Source organism: Equus asinus, chromosome 4, assembly GCF_041296235.1.
Source record: "Equus asinus isolate D_3611 breed Donkey chromosome 4, EquAss-T2T_v2, whole genome shotgun sequence".
Taxonomy (NCBI): Eukaryota; Metazoa; Chordata; class Mammalia; order Perissodactyla; family Equidae; genus Equus; species Equus asinus.
The window spans coordinates 60,333,669-60,343,235 of record NC_091793.1 but is presented as its reverse complement, the minus strand read 5'-3'; the positions used below and the strand labels follow the sequence as shown (position 1 = coordinate 60,343,235).

Below are 9,567 nucleotides of genomic sequence, written 5' to 3'. Positions count from 1 at the left end.
AGCGTCAGAGCTCCTGCTGTAAGCCAGATGCCGGAGCCCCGGAAGCAACACAAACACCAAGACACAGTCCTGGAACGCTGAAGCCACAGCACAGTCGGGGAGGCGGAGAGAAAACCAGAGCAGAGCTCAGCTCCAGCGGGGACCAGCATCTCCCCAAACAGGACACTGTGAAAATCCAGCAATCCACAGGCACAGGTCAGGACAACTCAGAGTCCACGAAATGGGACCTACCCGGGAGTCAGCCATCTCTCTTCTTTGGTGGATGCCTGGTTATGGGAGCAGAAGACCCTCAAAGTAGGGGCCAGGGCAGATCCATCAGCAGACCAGCCCCATCTCCTGCTGAGAGGGCTGGAGAAGCTGGCAGGACTAACCCTGTCTCGCCCTCTCTCACTGTCTCTCTCTCTCTGTCTGTCTCTCTCTCTCTCACTCCCTCTCTCTCTCTCTCTCTTTCTCTCTCTCACTCTCTCTCTCTCACTGTCTCTCTCACTGTCTCTCTCTCTCTCACTCCCTCTCTCTCTCGCTCTCTCTCTCTTTCTATCTCACTCTCTCTCACTGTCTCTCTCTCTCACTCCCTCTCTCTCTCTCCCTCTCTCTCTCACTCTCTCTCTCTTTCTCTCTCTCTCTCTCACTGTCTCTCTCACTCTCTCTCTCACTGTCTCTCTCTCTTGCTCTCTCTCTCTTTCTATCTCACTCTCTCTCAGTCTCTCTCTCTCACTCTCTCTCTTTCTCTCTCTGTCTCTCTCTCTCTCTCACTGTCTCTCTCACTCTCTGACTCACTCTCTCTCTCTCTCACTGTCTCTCTCTCTCTCTCTTTCACTGTCTCTCTCTCTCTCCCTCTCTCTCTTTGTCTCTCTCTCACTCTGTCTCTCACTCTCTTACTCTTTCTCCATGTCTCTGTGTGTGTGTGTGTGTCTCTCTCTCTGTCTGTCACTCACCCTCTGTCGTCCGTTCTCTCTGTGTCTGGTGCCTCCATGCATGTTCAGTACCGTTTACACAGTGAGGCAGAGAAGGTCTGAGCTGATCTTGAGCAGGTGTTCTCTGACCGTGAGCCTCAGAATCCTTCTCTGCATCCTCAGTCCCCGAGGGCACCTGCCCATCCTTTCTCCCTTGGCTCTGGGAAGGGATCCGGCCCTGTGGTTCCTGGGCCCCAGGGCTGACCCTGAGAGGCCGGAGGGTGACGTTCTCAGGGCTGGGAGAGGTGGGGCTGGCAGGTGGAGTCCTGGGCTTGGAGGCTGCTGTGTGCCCTGGGCTGCCTCGGGGTGCAAAGGAGGAATCTGTGTCTGCTTGCCACAGGTCGGCTGCCTCATCGGCCCACATCTTGCTTGAAACACGGCACGAGGAGCGAGGAAGCGCTGCATAGAGAGGTGGACCGGCTGGCAGCTACTTGTGCTGTCCTCGGTACCTTTGGCAGTTTGGTGAAGCCCATGGTCTTCATCTCAAAATCATGGTTTAAATGCATCAAGTAAAACCTGTAGGCCATAAAGGAAGCCAGTTAGATGGAAACACTGTTATCAAAACGTTTCCCAGGCACATTTGCGTTCCGGCAGCATAGGCGTGTCTTCGTTAACACGTTGTACAGCAGGGTCTAGCACCGTTCTGATGACCCTGGCACTTTCCGGTCCTGTTAGGTGAAGGCTACTGGAGACGCTGCAGCTCCCGTGCTGTGCGGGGAGACTTCCTGTGGCTTCTTCAGGTGACAGTCGCGGTGCTGCTCCTCCTGCCGTGGTTTGTTGCTCCTCTTCGTCCTGGAAGAAGTGGTGCTTCCAGCTAGAGGTCAGGGGAGATAAGGCACTCGTGCGGTGTTTTCCCTCCCACGTCAGTGCTCCCCTGGATCCCATCCTTAGACGCCCTGGTGAAGGTCCCCTGAGGGCCCACTCGCAGCACCCTGGTGGGCACCCAGCTCAGTGTGGAAGGTGCCCAGCACATGTCCCAGAGCCTGCCCTGCTGCAGCTGCGCCCGCCCTCCGGGTGGGGAGCCCTTTCTGCTGCCCGCAGTCCAGCCTCGCACGGCTGGCCCCCAGGGAGGGTTTCCTCCTGCCCTGAGCTGATGTGCCTCCGATTACACTGACATTTGGGGCTTGGGTTTCAGCCACATTTTCAAATTTTTCTCTTCATTTGCACAGAAACCTGAGACGCCTCCGTGGTCTGATGGAGTCATTAATCACTGTGGGACTGTGTGCTCGCATGCCCAAGTGGGAAATCTCTTCTTTGTCTCTTTCTTCTCCTCGGGTCTTCACTCCCTGCCTCTGAATGAGGCTTAGACAAGTCCCTGCTCTGTGCTGTGCCTGCTCTCAGCCAGTCACCGGCTCCTGCTGTCCCTGCGCTGGCCCCTCCACAGCCCCTGCCCTGTCCTGCGAGGGAGGAAGGCGACACGCACACACACACACGCACGCATGCACACACACGCTTTCTTTGTTCATTGCTAGGAACTGGTTGGCTTACTGCAGAAGAGCTAATTAATCGGGGCAGGACTCAATCGCCAGGGAAACTACAATGGAGACAAATGGTTTTGTGGAGGAAAATGTTAGAATTGCTCTGTCTGCATTTTCTGCCTTTCCTTTTCCGCTGGAAATTTCAGTGAAGAGGAGACTGAGGCCCTGGCTTTCGAAGGCTCTCATGGTTTGACTCCAAAGGGGCTTCTTCACTCCATGTCCCCATGTCCTCTCCATCAGAGCTGTCCTGTCCTGGCAAGCAGGTTGTTCACTGCACAGGGGGCTGGCCAAGCAGCGGCTGAAATCCAGCCTTGTCTCTTGTCTTTGGCTTGTCTTATCTCACCTCCTGGGGCCCCCAGCTGAGGCCTGACCTCCCCTCTGGAAGGCAGGGCCCTTTGCCCTCCCTCTGGGGTCTCTGCACACTGGGTCCAGAGCAAACCGACCTTTCTCGGAGAGTGGGGCAGGTCTTCCCTCAGGCTCAACTCTGCAAATCCTCGCCCCTGGCCCCAGCTCCTTCCCAGACCGAGGAGGAGAGTCAGGGAGGCGCTCATCTTCTCCCTGGCGAGAGCCCCCTCCCACAGGCTGAGCTGGGCTCAGACCCTCAGGAAGCAGTCGCAGGCTCCAGAGCTCCTGGGTCTTTGTCTTGGCCCTCACTTCTTCACAAGTGGGAACACACTGTGCGTGGTGCTGAGAGGTTCCCAGGACCGCATCCTCCCCCCCTACAGGCCGCCCCCCTCCCCCCAACAGGCGCATACACACTCGCAGAATTCTCTAACTCTATACCCCGCTCAGGTTCCTGAGCTGTGGGGTCAGAAGCATCCGCATTCGGAGCCAGTCTCCCAGGGTCTCGGCTTCGTATTTGCATCACTAAAAGAGCCACCCAGGGCTTCACCCAGAACAAAGGGGCCATTGCATCTGGAGCTTAATTCCAGGCTGCTCTCCAAATGCAGAAGGGGCTGGTAACTTTTACAATGGTGGTTTGTTTTTACTCCTAAGGTTCCCTGTAAGGAGCACCCTGACAGAAGAGCTGGGTGCCCAGGACTGGTTGGGACAAAAGCAGAGAAGGACCGATGCATTTCAGAGAAGACCTCCTTTATGGTGCCTGTGCGTTTTGGTGATGAAGAGCCGGGGCCCAGAGGAGCCCTGAGGTGGTCCTCTGGTTTCTTTGTACAGGAGAAAAAGGAGTGCATCCCAAAAGGGGCTCCTGTCACTGGGGGGCTTGGTCTTGTCCTGGGCAAACAGCCCCGTCTTTGACTTGTCATTTCCTGGTACTTGGGCCTTATGGCCAGGTCCTCAGGCACCTTCCTTGCATGTTCAGGTTTGAGGCTGCTCCGTGGAGCACCTGGGACAGAGGAAGCCTTCCTAATTACATGGAGGGAAGGAAAGGGAAGGAGCAGGTCGATGCCAGTGATGCGCTTCTGACTAAGGAGTGTGTCTCCTGGCTCTGGCCCGGACCTGCAGCCGGGACACAAGCTGCTCTTGCAGACACCTCACTCATCCATGGAAATAAGACATCGGAGACCTAAGCTCCCAGGCAAATGTGGAGACATGCCCCAAAGGAGCATTTCAGGATGACAATAGCCCCTCCCCACATAGCTGCACCATGGAGTGTGGCCTCCAGCCCCCAGTCGTGCCCGGGAAGGGGTGGCAGAGCACTCTCAGGTCAAGGGCTTGTGTCCACCTACTGTGCACACACCATGGCCGCCCCTGACCCTGCCAAGTGAGGGGCTGGCACTTCTCTAATGAAGCTTCAGAGCCTGCAACCCAGGGCCAGGCCCTCTCCAGGAGTCTGGGTCCAGCTCTGCTGGCTGCGGGCTGCTGCCCCAGATGCGAGGGCCGGGGGAGCTGCTGTGATCTTGGAGAGTCCCCTTTGCCCCATCGCTGTTCCGGAAAGCCTGGCCTCCTGCTGCCTGGTCATCGTCCTCTGCCTGCTGGTCACTCCTGCAGTTCCTCCCTCATCCACTGGCCTTTCACACCCTCTATGTGCAGAGGTGGTGTGACCTGTGCATTTTTTGTGGCCAATTCCATTTCTTAAACTTTCATCTCCCCAGTAAGGGTCTACTTCTAACACCCGCTTTGCTAACTAAGAATCCTGTGGTGTAAACTGAGTGATATCTGGAGGACTTGCTGTAACCGTCTCTGAGGTGTAGACCCCTGATTAGGGTCCTTCCAATGCTGCCTAAGCCCCAGGAGGGTGTAGAGTGAGGTTGACTTGTGGCAATGTCTAAATCGTGCCATCTCTTCTCAAGCGTTTTAAAATAAGTTACAAGCAATAAGACATGAGGACACGAGTGGCTCCCATTTTACCTTCGGGATCTGCCAAGTGCTGCTGGGAGAGAGTCTGTGTGTGTGTGTGTGTGTGTGTGTGTACATGTGTGCACAGGTGTTTGTGTTGGAGCTGTGCATTCACTGGGTGCCTATAATGAGCTGTGTAACTTGGAAGCAGCGGCTGAGCTCTCTGGGTAAGCGTCTCACAGGTCTGATGACAGGGGGGCCAGCCCTGATGACTCTTGCTGAGCTCCCAACAAGAAGGAAGACCAGGAGGGAGAGGAGGAGGGAGGGGCGGGAGGGAGAAGAGGTGGTGGCAATTCTGTTACTCCTGAGTAAAAAGAATGTCTTCCTGAGGACCACTGCTCTCCTTTTGCGAAGCTGCCCTGGCCATCCAGCCAGTGGATTCCATGGAGAAACAGGGATGCGGGGAGGCGGCACGTGGTGTGACTTTCCGTGAGAGGAGGCTGAGGACCCACAGCCCTATGGTGACGTCGCAGTGCATCAGTCTGAAAGATTAGAGGGCTGGACTCTGGTGCCTGCCAGCTCTGACATTCTGAACATATGGTCTGCGGTGGCTGTTGTGTGGGTGCTGGAAGATCCGTGTGTGTTGGGAAAACGGACTTCAAGACCAAGCAAGTGAATGTCTCTGAGTGTGGCTGGAAGGCTGAGAGGAGCGTACCCCTCCTGCTCTTTGGCTTCTGAGCACTTGCCCTTTTCTGTGGGAAGACGCTCACCTCTGCTCGTTCAGCGAATACGTGAGCAACTTCAGTGTCTCGTCCGGGGACTTGCTCGGTTCCTTAAACAACATGATTTACTGTGACGGGGCCTGTTTGCAGCTCAGCTCCCCACGACTGAGCCCTGAGTGCGTGCTGTCCTGCAGAGACAGCACAGAGGGGGCCCGCTCCTCTCACCTGTGCTGCCTGCGAGACCCCCTTCCTGCCCCAGAGGGACTGTGCTGAATCCAGGACTCTGAGGGTATCATTCCAACCGATGCGTTCACCTTCACAGCCCTGAGTGAGTGACGCCCACGACGGCATGACAGACGCCTGGTGTGTAATTCGGGTTCGCAGAATATATGCCCCCGGAATCCAATCTATTTCTTAACTTTGTACAGTTTAATGGAGGCCAGTGTGAATTTGCTTCAGACTTAATGCACCATATCTCAGTCTGTGTTTTAAGGCTGAATTCTGGAAACAAACTGTCACCTTAAAGCTACAGATTTCCAAGTTTTGTCTGTGTTAAGCCATTAGAAATCAGTCTGCTCTTGGTGTGTGTTGGGGGGAGGGTGGGGACGACTGTTAGATCCCACTGGGGGCTGTCAGTGCTTGCCTGAGTGGAGGAGTGCGGGACGGTGGAGAGAGTGAGGCCAGCGTCTCAGCACACCCCTTGGAGGGCCTGCCTGGGGAAGCACCTGCCCACTTTGCTTCTGGACCAAGCAGAGACTCGCCCCGGCACGCTGGGGACTTCCCCATGAGTGAGGCCCTGCAGGGAGGGATTGTCTGTCCTCTTCCTGGTTTCCTGAACCCCAGCCCCCGCCGGGGGCCAAATAGAATGGTGCCTGGACCGCTGGACATTGGCGGAAACTTTGCCGTTTGCTGGGTCTGGCCCAGCTGCCGAGTGGAAGATCAGCCTGTGAGCTGCCTGATGACAAGAATTACAAAATGTTCTGGTGTGTGTGGCCATGGCAAGGTGGGGACCTTGGCCAAAGCTGAGAAGGAAGCAGCCCCATGTGACTCACCTCCCCTCTCACCCTGGGGAGGCGGGGCTGCGCCTGCCTCTGTACAGCCCTTCCCTCACCTGGAATGCTTCTGTGACAAAGCTCCTTCCCCTTTGCATCCAACCAGTTAGATAGGGGGACTTTTCCAGAGGCTTGGGTCTAATCCCATGGTTTGGATTGTGACAATAGCTAGCACATGGCTAGCACTTCCTAAATGTTTAATAAATAGTAATAATTATGCTAATGATAGGCCTTCCGCTTGCTGGCAGCGGCTGTCCTCCCTCCCATGCACTGCCAACTCCTCCTGACGGTTGCCAGTCCCTCTGCTCTCCCTTCACAGCTCCGTGCCTTCAGTCTGAACCGATTAAGACTTTGCTCAACCTCCCAGTTGCATTTCGCTCCCCTGCAGTTCCCTTTGTCACGGTCACTGTCACGGACAGACGCAGCTCCCTTTCCTTCTAGAATCCATGCCCTTTCTTTAGTGGCGTCTGCGAGCACCCACAGGGACCCAGCCGTGCTCACAGGGGTCCCCAGCAGCGGAGTCAGGCTCCTTTCCTGTGCAGCGCTTTCTGGGATGTTCAGAGCAAGCACTCCAGCCCGTGGAGAGCTGCACCCTGTCTCCAAGGGGTCACGGGCAGGGCGGGAAAGCTGCAGGTGTCCACGTCCTGAGGCCTCACTGGAACACCGTGCGAACAGTCTGGAATCAGCGAGTTCTCTGTTGATCTGCCAAAGGGCTTGGCAGCTGTCTTATTTCCCCCAAGCAGGGACTCTCTTCCCGGACTGAGAAATGGGAGGCTGCGGTCCAGGGTTTGCTGAACTATTATTTAATTTTTAAGTTTTTTGGAACCTGAATAAGTGAAGTTTTCATGGAAAAAAGTGTAAGACAAAAAAATTTGGCTATTATTTGAGAAATAATGCAACCTTTCAAATTATATAAACTTTTTCCAAATAAACAATGCTTCCTGTATTCATTTAAAAATGTTTATGAGAGGTCGTTGATGATTACATGTCAGCTTGCGGGGCGTGGCACCCACGTATTTGGTCAAACATTTTTCTGGGTGTTTCTGGATGAGATTAAGGCAGATGGCTCTCCATGATGTGGGTGGGTCTTGTGCAATCAGTTGAAGGCCTGAAGAGAACGAAAGGCTGTTCCTCTCCTCAGCAAGAGGGCATTCTGCCTGCCCAACAGCCGTGGAGCTGAGGCCTTGGCTCTCCCTGGTTCTGTAGCAGTTCCCACTCTGCAGATTTTGAACTCAGCCTCTATGCCCCCGTGAGCCGATTTCTTACAGTAAATCTCTCTCCCTCTCCATGTACCTCGTCCTGGTGCTGCTCCTCCGGAGGCCCCTGGCTGATGCTCTGTGTCATATTTTGGAAAGAGCTTTGCGCTTGACTTAGACTTCCGGTTCCTCTCTTCAGCACTTAGGACCCTTGGAAGTCACTGAACCTCTCTGAGCTTTCATTTTCCTCACGCAGGAAATGGGGGAATCTGTCTCATAGCGTCATTTTAGGGATTGGGCGCCAAAATAAACATTAGAGGGATGCCTTAGCGGTCGCACGTGCCTGGCACAGAGCAGCCGTAGAGGAAAGTAGATCGCTTTCTCGCTGAGTCTCTTCTCTTCCGAGCCCTGTGTTAAGTACGGGGGTGGGTTAAACCTGGACCTGCCCCTTTGGAGGACACAGACCTCTCCCTGCATCGCTGCGCCAGCCACGGCAGGTGCAGACACTGTGGGCCCACTCTGGGCGGGGGACACCTCTTTGGTGCCTTGTGCCTCTGTTGGGAGACATTCCTGGGGGGTCCAGTGCCCTTGTTTTCCATTGCCATGCCCACTCCTCCTCCTATTTCACCTGCTTTTGGACCCTCTGTTCGGCCCTTTGTAACCGTTCTCTCCAGGTGAACAACTAGCTGATTCACTGGCCTCATCCTCAGAGCGGAAGACGAGCCCCGGCTCCTGCTCCTCGTCGGTGCCATTTCTAACAGTGACCATCTGGAGACCGCCATGTGGCATGAGCTCTCATGCGTCGGTATCACTGCTGGTGGTCACTTCAGGAAAGGGAAGGGGCCTTAGCCCCTCTGTCCACTGCATTGCCACCTCCCCAGGCCTGGCCTTGCCATCTCTGGCCAGGTCTGCAGCAGTCTCCTGATTGGCTTCCCCCTTCTCCTTGGCCTTGTCTGTCCCAGCCCGTCTCTTCTGGTCACTGGAGCCATCATTTGAAAGCGCAAGTCTGAGCACGTCATCCCCAGGCTTAAAACCATCCGTGGTCTTGTCGTTCCCAGAGACAAGGCCGGAACCCTCCCTGGGGCCTGTGGGGCCAGCGGGCACAGGCCGGCCCGGCCCAAGCCGCTCCCACACCAGCCCGTACCCAGCCCGTGGAGACCCTCCCCAAGGTGCTGCTGCCTGTCCACGCAGGGCCTTCTTTCCGACCTTCTGGGCCTGCTCTTTTTTTCCTATGAAAAGATTTTAAACTGGTGTTTTAATTTTTTTCAGTGATACAGGTGTTCTCTAGGCTTTTTATTCTTTTTGAGTCTATTTGGCAAGTTTTATTTTTCTAGGAATTGGTAAATTGTTCATTTGTTCCACTACTTTTAGATTTCTGCCGTATCTGTAGTTATGTCCCATTATCAATCCTGATACTATATTTTGTGTCTTTTTTTCTTCTTGATTATGCTCATCATATCTTGCCTGTCTGTTTTATTAGCTCTTTCAATGAAACAACTTTCGGTTTTTTAAAAATACTCTTTTATATTTGTTTTCTTTTGCACTAATTTCTGCATTTACTGCTGTTATTTCCTTTTTTCCTCTTTGGGTATATTTTGCTGTTATTTCTCTAACCTCTTTGGTTGGACATTTGGCTCATTTAATTTGTAGTATTGTTATTATTATTTGTGCTAATGGCAACATACCAAGTGTATCCTATTTCAACTTGCTTAGTTTTAGAAGTCAGAGTTTGAGGTATAATTTCCATACAGTAAAATTCATCCCTTTAAGGTAGACACTTCACTGAGCTTTGACAAACCTACACAGTCGTGTAACCACCGCCTCGACCAAGATAGAGAACGCTTCTATCACCCCAAAATGTGCCCTTATAAGCCTTTCAGTCAACGCCTTCCTCCCATCCCTGCCCCTGGCAAGCATGGATCTGGTTTCTT

General features: G+C 54.1%; 1 long non-coding RNA gene across 1 annotated transcript in view; it reads left to right on the top strand.

Moving 5' to 3' along the window:
* LOC123285067 (uncharacterized) overlaps positions 1 to 8,866 on the top strand; it is a 73,790-nt gene extending 64,924 nt beyond the window's left edge. The window contains exons 3-4 of the long non-coding RNA XR_011502725.1: positions 3 to 195; positions 1,294 to 8,866. This is a non-coding gene — a long non-coding RNA (uncharacterized lncRNA). The remainder of the gene's footprint in view (positions 1 to 2; positions 196 to 1,293) is intronic.
* The last annotated feature ends 701 nt before the right edge of the window (positions 8,867 to 9,567 follow it).